The sequence below is a fragment of the Elephas maximus genome, chromosome 5 (assembly GCF_024166365.1).
Source record: "Elephas maximus indicus isolate mEleMax1 chromosome 5, mEleMax1 primary haplotype, whole genome shotgun sequence".
Taxonomy (NCBI): Eukaryota; Metazoa; Chordata; class Mammalia; order Proboscidea; family Elephantidae; genus Elephas; species Elephas maximus.
In genome coordinates, this window is record NC_064823.1 from 70,213,617 (window position 1) to 70,232,909 (window position 19,293).

Here is a 19,293-nt window from a genome sequence, read left to right on the forward strand (position 1 = left end):
TCTAATTCCAGAGCAGAGTGGTAAAGGTTGCTCCTTTGAAGTGAGATATTTAAGCTTTTAGTCCCAGATCCACCACTTAGTGACTGTGTGATTTTGGCAAGTTATTAAGTCCCCTCAAGTTTCAGTTTTCTCATCTCTAACGGAGAGATAATAATAGGACTAGTACTTATTTGGTAGCTGTGAGGATTAAATGAGATAACCCATGACAAGTGCTTGGCATCCTGAGCACATAGTAAGGCCTCAATAATTGTTATCTATTATTAGACAAAGACTGAAGTCTTAACGGCCACATCATACATGTTTCCCTCTCACTGGCTTTTAGTTCCCAGCGCTGTCTCTGGATTTGCCTGTTTTCCTGATTCCTTGGCTTCTAACACGTTATCCTATAGCCTTGCTTCTGCCTCTCCCACATCTTCCCTCCTTCTGCAGCTTGACCTGTCTACAGAGCTTCTCAGAGCTCTTCACCTGGATGAATCCCCATGGCCTCCACCTGCATACCAAAGACCAAGGCTCCCGCATTACCTGCCAACTGGGGCTGAACACCATAAATACCAACAAAATTCTTTGATGAGGAAAGTGTGAGGTGTCAGCAAAAAAAAATGAAATCTCTAGTCAGCAAATCAAAAATATGAGAAAGTAGAAGGCCTGTAAACCCCATAGACAGCTTTACATAAAATCATCCACATTGCACTTGACTATTTCACAATAACAGTTAAGTCATGATAAGATGTAAAAAAACAAAATGACTCTGAAGGTGGTCCTCATGTGGCTAAATCCTAGGTCTTTGCCATTAGATACCATCAGACTCTTTTGCCTCCTCTGGAATCATCTTTTCTTGTTGAAAGTTCCTTCATATAAGAAATTTTTTTTTTTAACATTTGATTTTTTGGGGTTTTTTTTTTTTAATAGTTTTTATTGTGCTTTAAGTGAAAGTATACAAATCAAGTCAGTCTCTCACATAAAAACTTATATACACCTTGCTACATACCCTCAATTACTCACCCCCTAATGAGACAACCTGCTCCCTCCCTCTACTCTCTCTTTTCCTATCCATTTTGCCAACTTCAACCCCCTCTACCTTCTCATCTTCCCTCCAGGCAGGAGATGCCAACATAGTCTCCAGTGTCCACCTGATCCAAGAAGCTCACTCCTCACCAGCATCCCTGTCCAACCCATTATCCAGTCCAATCCATGTCTGACGAGTTGGCTTTGGGAATGGGTCCTGTCCTGGACCAAAAGAAGGTCTGGGGGCTGTGACCACCGGGGTCCTTCTAGTCTCAGTCAGACCATTAAGTCTGGTCTTTTTATGAGAATTTGGGGTCTGCAACCCACTGTTCTCCTGCTCCCTCAGGGGTTCTCTGTTGTGTTCCCTGTCAGGGCAGTCATCGGTTGTGGCCAGGCACCATCTAGTTCTTCTGGTCTCGGGATGATGTAGTCTCTGGTTCTTGTGGCCCTTTCTGTCTCTTGGGCTCTTAATTGCCATATAAGAAATTTTAAAACCAGATATGCCAACACAAGGAAACAATGAAGATGACCCCTCAAGGAGGCAGAAGAATTCTCTTCTCTAGGTATGTTTACAAACAAGAGTAAGGCACACCCAAACAATTCCTCTGATAAATATTCCTTACCTAAGAAAGACAGCCCTGGATATCACCTTCCCTATTGATCATCTCATTTCTGTGTGCCCAGTAAGTACTGCTATGGCTAACTCAAACTTTCTTCCCTTTCTCAGATTCAGCAGACAGGGAAAAAGTTGAGTCTCTACTCCTAAGACTAAAGACCACTTGCTCCCTTCTCCTTCCTCCACCTCCATCATCACAGTGCCCCTGGGGTATATGTCCCCAGGCCTGAGAATTAAGCAGTAGGCTCACTGAAGCTCCATGCACTACACCTTTCCTACTTAATTCTCATCAGCAAATAAATATGTCAGGCAGATCACTAAAGATTGATTCAGTTACTAGACTGTGGTTGATGGAGACTCTTTTCTTCATGAGAACCTTGATAGTGGTGTCCCATCCTAGGGAACCCAAACTCATCAGTACAAGAATGCTGTCATCTAAAAGACCTGCAAGACAGGTCCAAGACCTGGCCCTGGAAATCATGTTGAGACCACGGCCTGTACCACATATCAAACTCATGAAGAACAAAGATTGTGATTCTAAGATTAATAACTGGAAAGAAAAACATTGTGGAAGGTTGATAGTAAAAATGGCATGGTATTTGGATTTAGGAAGACCTGGTTTTAATCCTGAATTCTGTCATTTAGTAGCTATGTTAACCTGAGTAAATTTCTTAATATGAGTTCAAATATTCCTATATGATGGGAATAACAATATCTGAAGGGTTGTTGATAGAATTAGAAGCAATACATGTAAAAGACACTTCATGAAGTGTTTGGTACTTAACCAAACCCAAACCTGTTGCCGCTCGAGTCGATTCTGACTCATAGCAACCCTATAGGATAGAATGGAACTGCCTATAGGGTTTCAAAGGAGCAGCTGGTGGATTCGAACTGCTGACCTTTTGGTTAGCAGCCAAGCTCTTTAACCACTGCACCACCAGGGCCCCTGTTTGGTACTTAGTAGGTACTTAATTCATTAGAGTTGTTATCACTATGAGAGCCCTTGAGACTCAGAGAAAAAATTCAGGACAAAATGAATGCTACCCTTCCCTATTCTGGGGAATCTGAAAAATTACTTTGTTTTCTGAAGACTCAATTTAATGGTCAGAAAACAACTAATTACAGCATCTTAAATCTTGGTTTATTGATAGATTTTATTTGTTTAAAAAAAAAAAAAGAGTTTCTCTTCAGTTTCTTGGCCCCAAGAGGACTTTTCTATACATCTGTGTCATACATATTGAAAATATATCATATGTTTAGCCTTATGTATCTATTTATGAAGTTAGAAATTATTTTCCTATGGTTTTCAAGAAGTGAAACATTTGGAGGCAAGGCCATTCTATCCATCAGGGAGTATAAAAACAGTACATAGAATATTTCAAAGGCCCACCAAAATGGCCTGGAAAAAAACAATTATTGGCTCTAAAATACTAAATCAAAGCTGCAAAATTGAAATTTAGAAATATTTAATTAAATATCTAAGAGAAGTAAAAGAAGGAGGAGGAGGATGAATGGATTTGAGGTCATTTTCATAAAAAGGCATAGGTATAACAGGTACATTAAGAAAGGGTTAAAGGATGTAAACCATTTCATAACAAAAACTTGACTAGGGTACAGCCAAGCACCCAATTTAGTTCAGAGTTTCTCGGGTGACAAGCCAAAATAAGAAACATGGTGATTTCTTAGCCTCTCTTCTTCCAACAAAAAAACAATGCTAGTGAATCACGAGAGACACACTCTTTAAAATTCGTAGGCTTTAAAGCAAAGGTGTATTTATCATGTAGATCCTTATATAAAGAATATTGAAATACATAACAAAATTACCAAGATATTTTCATGTGGTCAATCTCTTTTACACTGATTGACTCTCGGTAAAAAGCACTATATTAAAGAATAGTTTAAAGAGACATTTTAACAATAAGGTGCTGCAATGTGATTAAAATCAGTTGTCACTGAGTCAGTTTCAACTCACGGCAACCCCATGTATGTCCAGGCAGAATTGTGCTCTTAGGGCTTTCGATGGCTGATTTTTCAGTTTTTTAGACTGCCAGGCCCTTCTTCTGAGGCACCTCTGGGTAGACTCAACGCTCCAAACTTTTGGTAGCAGAGGAGCACACTAACTTTTTGCACCACCTAGGAACTTTGTAGGAGCCCTAGTGGCGCTGTGGCTAAGTGTTAGGCTGCTAACCAAAAGGTCAGCAGTTCGAATCCACCAACTGCTTCTTGGAAACTATGAGGTAGTTTTACCCTGTCCTGTAGGGTCACTATGAGTCAGAAGCAACTACATGGTAATAGGTTTGGTTTTTGGTTTTTGAGGGACTCTGTAATGTCATTAAAATAAAAAACCTGTTGCCATCAAGTCTATTCTGATTCATAGTGACACTTCAGGACAGAGTAGAACTTCCCCACAGGGTTTCCAAGGCCGTAATCTTTATAGAAGCAGACTGCCACATGTTTCTCCCCAGGAGTGCCTGCTAGATTCGAACCATCAACATTTCATTTAGCACCACTGCGCCACCAGGGTTCCTGTAATGTCATTACCAAAACCCGTTGCCATTGAGTCGATTCTAACTCATAATGACCCTATAGGACAGAGTGGAGCTGCCTCGTAGGGTTTCCAAGGAGCAATGGATTTGACCTGCTGACCTTTTGGTTAGCAGCCAAGTTAGAGAAGGCAAATTTCTAGTCATATAATTTAATACAGAGAGAGATTTTGGAAGATTCAGAAGAATGAGTGATTAGGCTATTACTTAAATATCAATGCTAGCTCTTCCTGGCTTCTCAAAGGCATTGAATAAGGAAAAATTTGAGCTTAAGTTTCCTGTCGAGTGCCTGAAACACAAGTGTTATGGACTGAATTGTGTCCCCAAAAAATGTGTGTCAACTTGGTTAGACCATGATTCCCAGTATAATATGATTGGCCACCATTTTGTCATCTAATGTGGTTTTCCTGTGTGTTGTAATCCTACTTCTATGACGTTAATGAGGCAGGATTAGAGGTAGTTATGTTAAGGAGGCAGTACCCAATCTACAAGACTAGGTTGTATTTTAAATCAATCTCTTTTGAAATACAAAAGACAGAAGTAAGCAGAGAACAGGGTTACCTCATACCACCGGGAAAGCAGAACCAGGAGCACACGTACTTTGAACCCGAGGTCCCTGTACCGAAAAGCTCCTAGACTAGGGCAGGACTGATGGCAAGGATCTTCCCCCAGAGTCAACAGAGAAAGAAGGCCTTCCCCTGGAGCTGGCACCCTGAATTTGGACTTCTAGCCTCCTAAACTGTAAGAGAATAAGTTCCTGTTTGTTAAAACCATCTACTTGTAGTATTTCTGTTATAGCAGCACTAGTTGACTGAGACAAGTATGATGCATTCTTGATTGACAAATGATCCACACGCTAAATGGCAGATATGTAAGTGGCAAAGGTAACATTCCTACGAAAATATTTAATAAATGAGCCCATTTTTATTTCGGACCAAATGGAGTGTAAGCCCCTTCCACGTGTTAGGCAGTGGAAATAACTGTGGGCAAACACAAATCTTCTCAGAAGGAAACTTCGGATTCTCTTGAGTGCTTAAATGAGATGAAAAGGAAGTCAGTATAATAAAGAATCAGTAATATGAAAGAAGGCACCACTCTGAATTTCCTCCTCTCCATCCATCTCCATGTTTTTTAATTAAATATGATTTCCCTCCGGCACTGGCTTTCAAGATAATTTTTAAATAGCCAAAATTAGTAATTCTGTTTTGTTTGATTAATTAAGACCACTGCCCATTCCACAGGCAACTGTGGCTCCAAATATAATTCTTTGTCTTCCACGGGAAATTCAGGGCCTCCCACTGGAATTAGATAGACTACAGATTTTATAAAATAGTATAATAATAATAATAACAAATCTGGAAAAGCATGTACCTATTTTAACTGTTTCTATTACCTTTTTTAATTCAAAACTATTTTGTAATTTTACGAAAGAAAAAAATGATTTCACAGCAGTTTTTGTTTTGTTTTGCTTCCACTTTAGAATTGCTAAAGCACAGTATTCCATCTATTGTAAGGACTAAATAGGCATGTGTGGGCTGGTCTGGAAAATGATCTACCTTTTGTAGCATTGTTACTTTCGGAAAATGAACTCAGAGTCCGAATAGACATCTTTCAAATGGGCTTTTGAGATATAAACATACTGAATAAATCGGGGCCCAGCAGTACTTTATTCTAGGGCGGTGGAGGTCCACTAGTAGAATTCTCGCCTTCCACATGGGAGGCCCATCTGGGATTCAACTCCTGCCAATGTATCTCAGGAACAGTCACCTCCCACCTGTCAGTGGAGGCTTGTGTGTTGCTGTGATGTTGAACAGGATTTAGCAAAGCTTCCAGGTGAATGCAGACTAGGAAAAAAGGCCTGGCGATCTACTTCCAAAAGTCAGCCAGTGAAAACCCTTTGGATTACGACAGTTCCATTCTGTTGTGCATGGGGTTGCCGTAAGTTGAGGCCAACTCAATGGCAGCTAACAACAGCAACATACCCATTTGTGAATTTGCTTGCTCATTTATTCAGAAAACATTAACAGGTGTCTACTGTGTGCCAGATACTGTGCTGGCCACTTTGATACAGCTCCCCCCACCAACGACTACCACCAATACACCCACTGAGGAACTCACAGCAGTGGGGAGGAAAAACCAAAAACCCATTGCCGTCGAGTCAATTCCAACTCATAGCAACCCTATAAGACAGAGTAGAATTGCCCCACAGAGTTTCCAAGGAGCGCCTGATGGATTTGAACAGCCGACTTTTTGGTTAGCAGCTGTAGCACTTAACCACTACGCCACCAGGCTTTCTGTGGGGAGGAAAGACATGTAAAAATTATTAAAATAATTATTCAAAGTATATTCAAGGTGCTATATAACCAGATAGCATGAAATCATTGATTCTTCCTGCATGGAATCAGGTAACTCTTCCCAAATGAAGTTCCATCTTAAGTGAACCACCAAAAATCAAGAGGGACTTTGCAGACAGAGGGCATTCTAGTAAAAGGAAAATCTATGAGCAAGGGATCGCAAGTGTGAACAGTGAGAGGCCCATGTAAGGAAGAGGGAGCTGGAAAGAAAGGGCTTTGGAGAGCTTTTAGCTGCTTTTCTAAAGAGCTAACAGTATAGAGTTCATATTGTAGGTCACTAGGCTCCATCAAAAGTTTTGGAACAAGGGACTAACACAATCAGACCTGCATTAGATTAATTATAGCAAAGCCACCATAGAGTGTAAAATACACATGTGCACGATAACCTCTAAAAACCGAATATTCTTGGACTCTTCACCACAATATTCCTTCCACTTCCAAATGTGCTTTTACTTAACTGCCGAAACCATCATAACCTTGTAAAGTTTGCCTACATATAGTAAACCCAGATGAGTTACGGAACTGAGGCTCAGGCTCTTCACATGAAGAGCATTAACGTCGTTACTATGTTGGTTATTTACTATTTTATTTTTAATATCTTTCTCCATCTGGCAGAAATCTTAATCCTTTAGCCATGGTTTTAAGAGCAAACAGGCCGATTTTTATTTTAAATCCCTTCTGCATTTTTCCTCAGTATGATGTGGTTAGTATTGAATGGATACCTCAGGTTCTGCTTATCCTCAACCTCCTCCACACCCACATGTGACCAATTGGGTGGCTGCCCCTTTTTACTGGACTCCAGGCTGAATGAAGCTCTACCAACCCCCCCCCCCATTTTTAACCAAAGCATTCATCTTTACCAATACCGAAACAAGATAGAAAGATGGAATTAGCATTGTATAGACCCAACTTATGTAATGATGTTTATCTGTGTTTTATTGACTATGCAATATTGACTGTGTGGATCATAACAAATTATGGATAACACTGCAAAGAGTGAGAACTTCACAATGCTTAATTGTGCTCATGCAGAACCTGTACATAGACCAAGAGGCAGTTATTTGAACAGAACAAGGGGATACTGAGTGGTTTAAAGTCAGGAAAGGTGTGGGTCAGGGTTGTATCCTTTCACCATACTTATTCAATCTGTATGCTGAGCAAATGATTACAGAAGATAACTTTATAAAGAATGCTGCATCAGGATTGAGGAAGACTCATTAACAACCTGTGACGTGCAGATGACACAACCTCGCATGCTGAAAGTCAAGAGGACTTCAAGCACTTACTGATGAAGGTCAAAGACTCAGTCTTCAGTATGGATTATATTTTAACATAAAGGAAAAAAAATCCTCACAACTGGACTAATAAGCAACATCATCGTAAACAGAGAAAATGCTGACAATGTCAAGGGTTTCATTTTACTTGGATCTGTAATCAACACCCAGGGAAGCAGCAGTCAAGAAATAAAACAATGTGTTGCATTGGGCTAATCTGGTGCAAAAGACCTCTTTAAAGTGTTAAAAAGCAAAGAAAACACCTTGAGGACTAAGGTGTGGTGACCCAAGCCATGGTATTTTAAATCATTCATATGCATGCGAAAGATGGACAATGAATAAGGAAGAATGAAGAATTGATGCTTTTGAATTATGGTGTTGCTGAAGAATACTGAACATACCACAGACTGCCAGAAGAAAAAATAAATGTGTCTTAGAAGAAATACAGCCAGAATGCTCCTCTGGACATGTTATCAGGAGGGATCAGTCCCTGGAGAAGGACTTCATGCTTGGTAAAGTACAGGGCCAGTGAAAGAAAGACCCTCAACAAGACAGACTGACACAGTGGTTGCAACAATGGGCTCAAACATAGTAAGGATTGTGAGAATGGCAAAGGATCAGGCAGTGTTTTGTTCTGTTGTTCACAGGGTTGCTATGAGTCAGAATGGACTCGATGGCACCTAACAACAACCTCAACTCGTTGGAATAGACCCCTTCACCCCTTGCCAAAAAATACTACAAGAAAATAACTACAGCTAAATAAAATGATCCTCCATGCATCTGTCAGTTTGTTGTACTATGGGGGCTTGTGTGTTGCTGTGATGCTGGGACTATGCAACGGTATTCAAATACCAGCAGGGTCACCCATGGAGGACAGGTTTCAGCTGAGCTTCCAGACTAAGACAAACTGGGAAGAAGGACACAGCAGTCCACTTCTGAAAAGCATTAGCCAGTGAAAACCTTATGAATAGCAGCGGAACATTGCCTGATACAGTGTCAGTAGATGAGTTCCTCAGGTTGGGAGGCACTCAAAATGCAACTGGGGAAGAGCTGCCTCCTTAGAGTTGACCTTAATGACATGGTTGGAGTCAAGCTTTCATCCTTCATTTGCTGATGTGGCATGACTCAAAATGAGAAGAAACAGCTGCAAACATCCGTTAATAATAGGAACCTGGAATGTACAAAGTACGAATCTAGGAACATTGGAAATCATCAAAAATGAAACGGAATGCATAAAGATCGATATCCTAGGCATTAGGGAGCTGAAATGGACTGGTATTAGTCATTTTGAACTGGACAATCATATGGTCTACTATGCTGGAAATGACAGCTTAAAGAGAAATGGCATTGCATTCATCGTCAAAAAGAACATTTCAAGATCTATCCTGAAGTACAACACTGTCAGTGAGAGGATAATGTCCATACGCCTACGAGGAAGACCAGTTAATACAACTATTACTCAAATTTACGTACCAACCACTAAGGCCAAAGAGGAGGAAACTGCAGATTTTTACCAACTTCTGCAGTCTGAAATTGATCAAACATGCAATCAGGATGCACTGATAGTTATTGGTGATTGGAATGTGAAAGTTGGAAACAAAGGAGAAAGATAGGTAGTTGGAAAATATGGCCTTGGTGACAGAAACAATATCGGAGAGCACATGATTGACTGTTGCAAGACCAACGACTTCTTCATTGCAAATACCTTTTTTCATCAACATAAATGGTGACTATACACATGGACCTCAACAAATGGAATACACAGGAATCAAATAGACTACATCTGTGGAAAGACATCATGGAAAAGCTCAATGTCATCCGTCAAAACAAGGCCAGGGGCTGACTTCGGATCAGACCATCAGTTACTCATAGGCAAGTTCAAGCTGAAACTGAAGAAAATTAGAACAAGTCCACAAGAGCCAGGGTATGACCTTGAGTATATCCCACCTGAATTTAGAAACCATCTGAAGAATAGATTTGACACGTTGAACACTAATGACCTAAGACCAGATAAGCTGTGGAATGACATCAAGGACATCATATATGAAGAAAGCGAGAGGTCATTAAAAAGACAGGAGAGAAAGAAAAGACTTAAAAGGATGTCAGAAGAGATTATGAAACTTGCTCTGGAATGTCGAGTAGCTAAAGCAAAAGGAAAAAATGATGACGTAAAAGAGCTGAACAGAACATTTCAAAGGGCAGCTCAAAAAGACAAAGTGAAGCGTTATCATGACATATGCAAAGAACTGGAGATGGAAAACCAAATGGGAAGAACACGCTCAGCCTTTCTCAAGCTGAAAGAAGTGAAGAAAAAATTCAAGCCTCGAGTTGCAATACTGAAGGACACTACAGGGAAAATATTGAACGACTCAGGAAGCATCAAAAGAAGATGGAAGGAATACACAGAGTCACTGTACCAAAAAGAACTGGTCAATGTTCAATCATTTCAGGAGGTAACATATGATCAGGAACCGATGGTTCTGACAGAAGAAGTCCAAGCTGCACTGAAGGCATTGGCGAAAAACAAGGCTCCGGGAATTGATGAAATACCGATTGAGATGTTTCAACAAACAGATGCAGTGCTGGAAGTGGTCACTCATCTATGCCAAGAAATTTGGAAGACAGCTACCCGGCCAACCACTGGAAGAGATCAATATATATGGCTGTTCCCAAGAAAGGTGATCCAAGCGGATGTGGAAATTACCGAACAATATCATTAGTATCACATTCAAGCAAAATTTTGCTGAAGATCATTCAAAAGCAGCTGCAGCAGCATATGGACAGGGTACTGCCAGAAATTCAGGCTGGATTTAGAAGACAACATGGAACTAGGGATATCATTGCTCATGTCACATGGATCCTGGCTGAAAGCAGAGAATATCAGAAAGATGTTTACCTGTGTGTTATTGTCTATGCTAAGGCATTCAACCATGTGGACCATAACAAATCACAGGTTACAATGTGGAAAATGGGGATTCTGGAACGCTTAATTGTACTCATGAGGAATCTATACATGGATCAAGAGGCAGTTGTTCGGAAAGAACAAGGGGATACTGCATGGTTTAAACTCAGGAAGTGCGGGCTTCGGGGTTGTATCCTTTCACCATACCTATTCAATCTGTATGCTGGTCAAATAATCTGAAAGCTATCAGGATTGGAGGAAAACTCATTAACAACCTGTGTTATGCAGGTGACACAACCTTGCTTGCGAAAGTGAAGAGGACTTGAAGCACTAACTGATGAAGATCAAAGACCACAGCCTTCAGCATGGATTACACCTCAACATAAAGAAGACAAAAATCCTCACAACTGGATCAATAAGTAACATGATGAATGGAAAAAAGACTGAGGTTGTCAAGGATTTCATTTTACTTGGATCCACAATCAACACCCATGGAAACAGCAGACAAGAAATCAAAAGACACATTGCATTGGGCAAACGGGCTGCAAAGGACCTCTATAAAGTGTTGAAAAGCAAAGATGTCACCTTGAAGACTAAGGTGCACCTGACCCAAGACATGGTATTGTCAATTAAATTATATGCATGTGAAAGTTGAACAATGAATAGGGAAGACCAAAAAGAATTGACCCCTCTGAATTGTGGTGTGGGAGAAGAATACTGAATATACCATGGACTGCCAGAAGAACGAACAAATCTGCCTTGGAAGAAGTACAACTAGAATGCTCCTTGGAAACAAGAATTTTGAGACTACATCTCACATACTTTGAACATGTTATCAGGAGGGATCAGTCACTGGAGAAGGATATCATGCTTGGTAGAGGGTCAGCGAAAAAGAAGACTCTTAACAGGATGGATTGACATAGTGGCTGCAGCAATGGGCACAAACATAGCAACAACTGTGAGGATGGCACAGGACTGGGCAGTGTTTCACTCTGTTGTGCACAGGTTCATTATGAGTCGGGATCGACTCTACGGCACCTAACGACAAAAACAACAAATAAGATGGTGCTACCCATCAATTTCAACTCACGGTGACCTCATACGTGTCAAAGAAAAACTGGTTCCCCATAGTGTTTTCAATGGCTGATTTTTTTGCAAATAGATCACCAGGCCTTTCTGCAGAAATACCAGTGGTGGACTGGAACCTCCAATCTTTTGGTTACCAGCAAAGCGTGTTAAACATTTGCACTACCCAGGGAACAAGATTATGCTACAGCAATGCAAATACTAAGAACAGGAGCCAAATGCATGATCTTGACTTTGCCAGCAGCTCTGCTTCCTTTTAGCACTGAGAAGCCAACCCCAACATTAATAGAGCCAGAAAGAAAATACAATTCAATGGGCCAGCAGGTCATGGCAAATCTAGTAAGGGCACTGTTAGTAAACACCAAGTAGGCTTTGGCTAAGACGGCAAAGGAATCAGATGCAAACCATTCATTACCACCTGCTGTACATTCCTCATCCTCCCCACCTCCCTCCCATTTCCCTTAACCCCGACCCTTCACCCTGGAGAGTCCAAGATCACATGCTAAATAAAACCATGACCTACGAAAGCTCACAGAGTTCTGGCCATTACTATCCTTGAGCAAAACCGTAAAGGATTTCACCAAGGATTTCAGCCAAGAACACTTTTATACTTAAAGCTATGATCTTGTCTGGAAGGGTTCATTGCCATTTGTTCTGCAACAGATTTTTTTCTTGAGAACTTAATTCTTTCCCACTTATATCAGGTTTGTATTTTCAATGGTGCTTCAGATTTATAGTGTATACAGCCCCAAAGATCATTACTCTACAGAGAATCCCCCCATCTCGAATCCAAACCCCAGAGATTAAGTAATAAAACCAAGTCATATAGATGAAAGCCAAGGACAGACTGAGTTTCAGCAACCTCTTACATGTAGGAAAATTACAGATTCTCCTTCCTATCACCATAAAAAAAAAAAAGTAGTTGTATATTCCTTCCACATGCCTCGAACTGAATTCCAGATCTGAAAAACTCACAGTTTATCCCCGATCCCCATTTAAAGGTCTTCCACCAAGAACACACCGCCTCTGCTATTTATTTCAAAGTTTTGCCAATATCTCAGTCTTCCAAGATGTCTAAGGTGAAATTTCTGACAACTCAGTAATGGCTCTAGAGAGAACAGATTCCCTGACTTGGTACCTGAAGGGCAGGTACTCAGAAAAGATAAAAAAAGGGGGGAATTTTATTATTGGACTCTCTTAGAAGTTGAAATATCCCCAGAGAAGAGGAAGTATTAAGGAATTTAAAAGGGGGGAACAGGATCTTAACAAGTCTAATGTGGCTTCATACTTGTTTTCTGGGCTTTTCTAATATATAAATTCTGTGTGTTATACGTTTTATATGCCCAGTTCAATACCAAAATCCATTCTTGCCCTTAAGGGTTGGTTTTGAGCTCTAATTAGAATCAGGGGACAGGCTGTTTATATTTAATCTGTCCATCTTCTCCGTAATGGAGTGAAGCTCTGCTCTACTGGATTTCAATTAGTCTTACGTAGGAGACAAAGCAACACATACTGTTTTACTCCTGGATAAGCAAACCCCTTGTAACTTTTATATTTCAAATACCCAGCATGATTTATCTACTTTTACTTTCTAGAAAGAGATGACATGATCCTGTCTTGGCAAGTTAAAAATAAAATAAAATATGACGGAAACAGAAATTGCTCGGAGATGATCTTTTAATTCAAATAAACTAAAATAGACATATACAGGGAGTCTGGGTCCCATGTTAGGAGTTGACATTGAAAACCTAACATCTCTAAGGAATCCAGAGTAACATTATTTTCTCTTGTTTTGGGGTGACATAGAAATGCAATATAGAGAATTTTTTTAAAAATGACAACATATTATATGTTTATCCTCAAGACAGAAGGGGTTTTTCCTTAAAAACTTAGTTTCTTTTTTCTTTTTCTTTCTTGCTTCATCTTTTTTTTTTATCCAGACAAAAGCTTTGAGTGACTTGAAATTCACCAAAGCTTCCCTTAACGCTTGTGTTTACCTGAAAGTGCTTATTATTAAAATCTACTTCTGTGTGCCTGTTATCTAGGAAACTCTCATAAGACACTAGTGGAAACAAAAAAGGGAGAGGAAGGATGGAAAGTAAGAGAAAGAAATGAATATCAACAAAGAGCTCTTATTAATCCCATCTATTTGTTACACACTACCAGCTCGCTCTATTTTTATTCTTTTAAAAATAAAAAAGGAACATTGTTTCCCAGTTTGAGGTCACACACACCAAACACACTCACACTCACACTGCGCCAGAACGGGATTCCTGCAAACCCTTCGCGTCCCCAGCAGCCCCGTCCGCTGTCGCACGCAGGCAGCGGCGCCCGCAGCCTCCGCGCGCCGCCGAGGCCGCGTCCGACCCTCCCGCGGCGGCTCCGGCGCACACCCCCGCGGCGGCGACACCTACCCTGCTCCGAGCGCACGACGGACGCGGGGCAGCAGTGGCTCAGAAGGAAAAAGCTCCCAGGGCAAGCCCAAAGAAAAGCACAGGAAAATTAAAAAAATACGGTGGGGGAGGGCTCATCTACTTCCCAGAACAAGGGGAAGTCTGGAGCCCCATTCACTTGGTGGCTTCGCGGGGGTAGTTTCGGAGGAAATAGCGGCTGAAGAGCTACCGCTGCGGTGGAAAGTTGCGGGTGTTTTCCCCCAGCCGTCAGCGCCTCGCGCCTCTCCTTTCCCCACCGCCGCCTTGACAGCTCCCCTCACCTCCAGATCCCTCCGGAGCCCTGCTGGCTTCCACCCGGAGCTGGGCTGAGTTACCACATGCACTTGAGAAATCCTAGCAGTTGCGCAAAGAAGAGCCCCAGAAGTTAGAAAGAGTGATTGTGTGTGAATGTGTAAATATACAGTACAAGAGGCTGGAACAACTGAGCGGGGCCAACCCTCAGATGCAGCCCCTGGTTTCAGATTTCATTTGGCAACTGGCAGCTTCAGAAGACTCAAGCCGCACTACTGGGGAGGATGGGAGGATCGCTATCCTAATCTAATGCCTCTTTTCTTAGTTATATCTGAGCCCGAGCGACACCACAGGACGCTGGCCTCCTGACGCTGTTTAACCGCGCCTAGACGCCAGACAGAATCCACCCTGCCTCTGTCCTTCCGTAGTTGACATCGCTCAATACATATCCCATATGTATCATAAATTCCTGTTATCACAGATCTGGGAATCTGGGGTGGAGGGTGCCAGAAGGATGAGGAATACATCTCCTGCCCTCAAGGACCACCACCTGTCAGTGTATCATACTGCAGTGGCTTGCCTGTTGCTATGATACTAAAAGCTACTACAATACCAGTAGCGGCACTCATGGTGGACAGGTTTCAGGGGAGCCTCCAGACTAAGACAGACTGGGAGGAAAGACCTGGCGATACACTTCAGAAAATTTACCAAGGAAAACCTTCTGGATCATAACAGAATATTGTCTGATAGAGTGCTGGAAGAGGAGCCGTCTAGGTTGGAAGCACTACACGATAGCCACAACAGTGGACTCAAATATTCCAACAGTTAGTTCTGTTATATATATGGTTGCCATTACTCTAGGGCAACTAACAACAACAAGCCTTCATGGAGCTCCACGTTTCATCGGCCAAATCCACAAGAAGGTTTTACTTGCTTCCTCTAACACTCTGTCTCTGTGAAATCTAGTGTATCTAATCAGAATTAATGACACAGTCATTAAGCCCTTATTCCTAGAAGTGCGTATTTAGATAGATGCCCTCTAGTTAAATCCTTAGAGAAATTTAAAGTATAACTACTTCCTTATCACGGTTTAAGAGCTCTCAGAATTACTATTCATATATATGTTTACTGTTCATAAATATGTATATATGTTTGTTATTCTATCCTCTCTCTATATAAACATCCACATCCACATCCACATAGCATAGACAAACATTTTGCTGAGGCAGGGCCGCCTTCCTCATCACCGCCACCAAAAAGAAGTCTATTTTCAAATTTAGATCTCACAATATTAGTTGCCTGGGATGCCAACTCAAATTATTTCAAAAAGCCTGAAAGATTTCTGCCTTATCTAGGAGTCTGAAACCCTGGTGGTGTAGTGGTTAAGAGTTTGGCTGCTAACCAAAAGGTCGGCAGTTCAAATCCACCAGTCACTCCTTGGAAGCCCTGTGGGGCAGTTCTACTCGGCCTATGGGGTCACCATGAGTCAGAACAGACTCCACAGCAATGAGTACAGGTGGCGTGAAAAAAAAAAAGATGAAGCACTTGACAACTGACTGAAAGGTTCAATGCACTGAGGGACTTCTCCGAAGACAGACCCACCTGGTGACCTCCTTCTGAAAGATCGCAGCCTCGAAAACCCGATGGAATGTAGTTCTACTCTCTACACATGGGCTCTTCACGAGCTGGAATGACTCCATGGCAACTTTCATTTGCTTGTTAGATTATTTAGACATCATCACCAGATTTCTTAAGACCCCAAAGAAGTGTCCTCACTGGGGATGTACGTGATATGAAAAAGGAGCACATGCTCAGATGTAGACGCACCAAAAATAAAAGGCTTGAATGGACACTGGCATGTTGTTGTTTGTTTGCTTGTTTTGTTTTGTTTGTTTTCCTTGTTTTGTTTTGTTTGTTTTCCTTCTCTTTTTAATCTTCTTTCTATGGTTTCTTGGAACTCAACTTCCTGGTAATCTGCCCCATCCTAGGCTAAGGCCCTACTAGGAAATTGATTTTCTGACTGGAGAATTCTCAGCCCTTTAATAAATCAAATAAAATTCTGTGGGGAAAAAAATCTTTTTTGGCATTTCCTTTTAAAAATATGTATGGAATTCCTAGCTGGAAGCAATGTAGCTTATTTTCTAATTGGTGTACACCATGAGAATAAATGACCTTCACCAACTCATATGGCTTTGTGCCTTCTAGCTGCAACCCTGGAAGGTAAATACTGATGGGCAGTTTTAGATGAAAGCTGGAAAACCATGAAATTAATCAAAATCAAATTCACACACACCTGGACTCAAAAGCCTCAGGAAGAAAAGTGTCAATAGGTATCAGTCAAAATCATGACATTTAAAAAAGACAAAGAACATATGTTGATAAACTAGTTCAGGATCTAGAATTATCACAAGCAGCTAAGATCCAAGGGAATACAAAATTGAACTGGGTGTCTCCTAGTCCAAGATATTAAGACATACCTCTAAGACACATCCTTGAGTCCATGGCCTTTTCCCTTCTCATGTCTTGCTTCTGCCTCCACCTTTTCTGCTTAAACTCACTTAATTGATGTACATGTTATTTTAAGCTAGAAAGTAAAACTACTGAATAGGAAGGTTGTCACTTGGCAATGGAGGAACTGGGAGGGGTTACATCCACCAGTACAAGCCCCTTCCCATTTCACTTCTCTGCAGAAAGAGAAGGACCACTACTCTGTTCCTGGGAAGTTCCTTGGGGGTTTAGGAAAAAATCTGTGTTACAAGAGAGTATAATTTGAACCAGGAAACGTCTGTTGTTCACTGGACTCAGACTGTTATTCCTCTCTTATTTGTGGATTAATAGGGAACTAGAGACATCCCTCCTACAGGTTACAGCAACTTTACAGAAGAGGATAAGCTCTTAAACAAGAGATTCAAAGTCTAATTCTAACCAGAGAAGGATGCTGATGTGACTCATACAGACTCCAGGGAAGGTTGTGTTTGTCATTCAGTTCCCAGTGCCTTTGGTGAGAGCTCGCCCGTAGGATCGCTTACAGCTCTACCTCAGCTCTGAGGTAAAGGCGTATTTCAGATCAACTCTACAAAACACAGAAATTATTTGAGGGTGAGGACTGGCTTTCCAGGTTCCCAGATCATATTAGACACCCTTAGAAGAAGGTTCTATGAGTTGCCAGTAAAAAAGGCAGACAGGGTTCAAGGGACCTCAGTATGTACAGGGGAATGTATAACATCTCCAGGAGAGAGGGGTTCCAGAGACAAAGAAATAGGAAAAGGAGGAGGAGGAAGAGTGGAGAAGGGGAAAGAAAGAAGATAATGGCCTCACTACACTTGGCTAAGGTGTTTGCGTATCAGTTTGCCAGAGACAGGGGCATTGGTGGTCAGTGGTAGAACTCTCATCTTTCGTACGGGACACCCAGGTTTGATTCTCAGCCAATGCACCTCATGTACAGCTACCAGCTGTCTGTCAGTGGAGGCTTAGGTGTTACTATGATACTGAACAGGTTTCAGCAGAACTCCCTGACTAAGGTGGGCAAGGAAGAAAGGCCTGGCAATCTACTTCTGAAAATCACCAAAGAGAACCCTATGAATTACAACAGCCCGACCTGCAAATTATGGGGATGGCACTGGACCAGGCAGGCAACATTTCCTTCCACTGCGCATGGGGTTGCCATGAGTCAAGTGCCAACTCGAAGGCAGCTAGGTAGCAAAAACAGTCAAGGATAGAGAAAGCATTCACAGAGAAAGCCCCCGGCCGTTGTTTCTGTCATCCAGTCTTTGATTGATATTTAGTTAAGGGAACCTCAACAGAAGTTTGTGCAATCATTTTGTCTAATATTTAAAGTATATTGATCACATATTGCTCTCAAACAAGTATGAACTAAAAATGTATGTTAATGTACTTTACTAATTTAAAAATTACAAAGTTTTTCGCCAGATTCTTTGGAGACCTTAGCATAGAGTAATACATTGTCATCTTAGCCATTGTTCATGAATACCACATACTGGGGCATTGAATTATGTTTTCTTTTAGGAAAACATAAATTCCTAAGAGGGCAAAAAACACAGTAACAAAACAGAATAGTCAAGAAATGCCAAATCCTAACATTTCCTACAGGCTCTCACCAACAATGCAGAATCTGTGTGGGTCTTAGACCATGCCAAGATCTGATTTCAGGATTCAAACAGAAGGCTGTGCTTTAAAACATTTCTGTTTCTAAACATCTGTTTTTGTTTTTTACTATTTTTATTTCCTGGTGGAAGTTCCTTTTTGAGAAAGCCCAGCTTTGTCTTAGCTAAATAAAGTGGAAAGAGATTGAAGGAGTTCTGTGCCCACCCTCACGGGACACTGAGTCACATGATCCAGGGGAAGGGAAGTACTGCTACTGTTGAAATGGTGGGATAAAATTAATCCAGCTATAGTCCTGTGAGAAAGATAATAGCATGAAGAGAGAAAGGAATTTATGGCAGTGGATTCGTTTGTGATTCTACAATTCTGTCACAGTCAAGGGCTTTAAAAATGAAGTTTACTGAGTGTTCCATTTAGATCCTGAGTGGAGTGTGGTGTTAACCTACCGAACTGGCATATCTTGGGGGGCATCCCAAGTCATACTCTGTTGTTCCTCTGGGCCCCCAAATTAGATGGTGCAAAAAATCATGATTAAATTTATTTTCAAAATAGTGTTTGCTTTTGTCTAATTACAAAATTAATAGTATGCTCAATTCTTGGAACTTGGAAGCTACAGAAAAGCATAACAGAAGAAATTAAAAATTGGCCACAGTAATGAGCTTCTGTTAAGGTTAACGGAAAAATGTGGAAACAGATAATGGTGATGG

The 19,293-nt window shown here is 41.2% G+C and overlaps 1 protein-coding gene across 6 annotated transcripts in view; it reads right to left on the reverse strand.

The window, feature by feature from the left end:
• Positions 1 to 19,293, reverse strand: part of ARHGAP24 (Rho GTPase activating protein 24) — a 703,232-nt gene that overhangs the window by 564,016 nt on the left and 119,923 nt on the right. For 2 of the 6 annotated variants that reach the window (XM_049885803.1, XM_049885805.1), the window contains exon 1: positions 14,195 to 14,485. The exons of 1 other annotated variant lie outside the window; for it this stretch is intronic. The gene's annotated coding sequence lies outside the window, so the exon portion shown is untranslated. 3 more of the 6 variants (XM_049885804.1, XM_049885809.1, XM_049885807.1) reach the window with 3 other exon arrangements.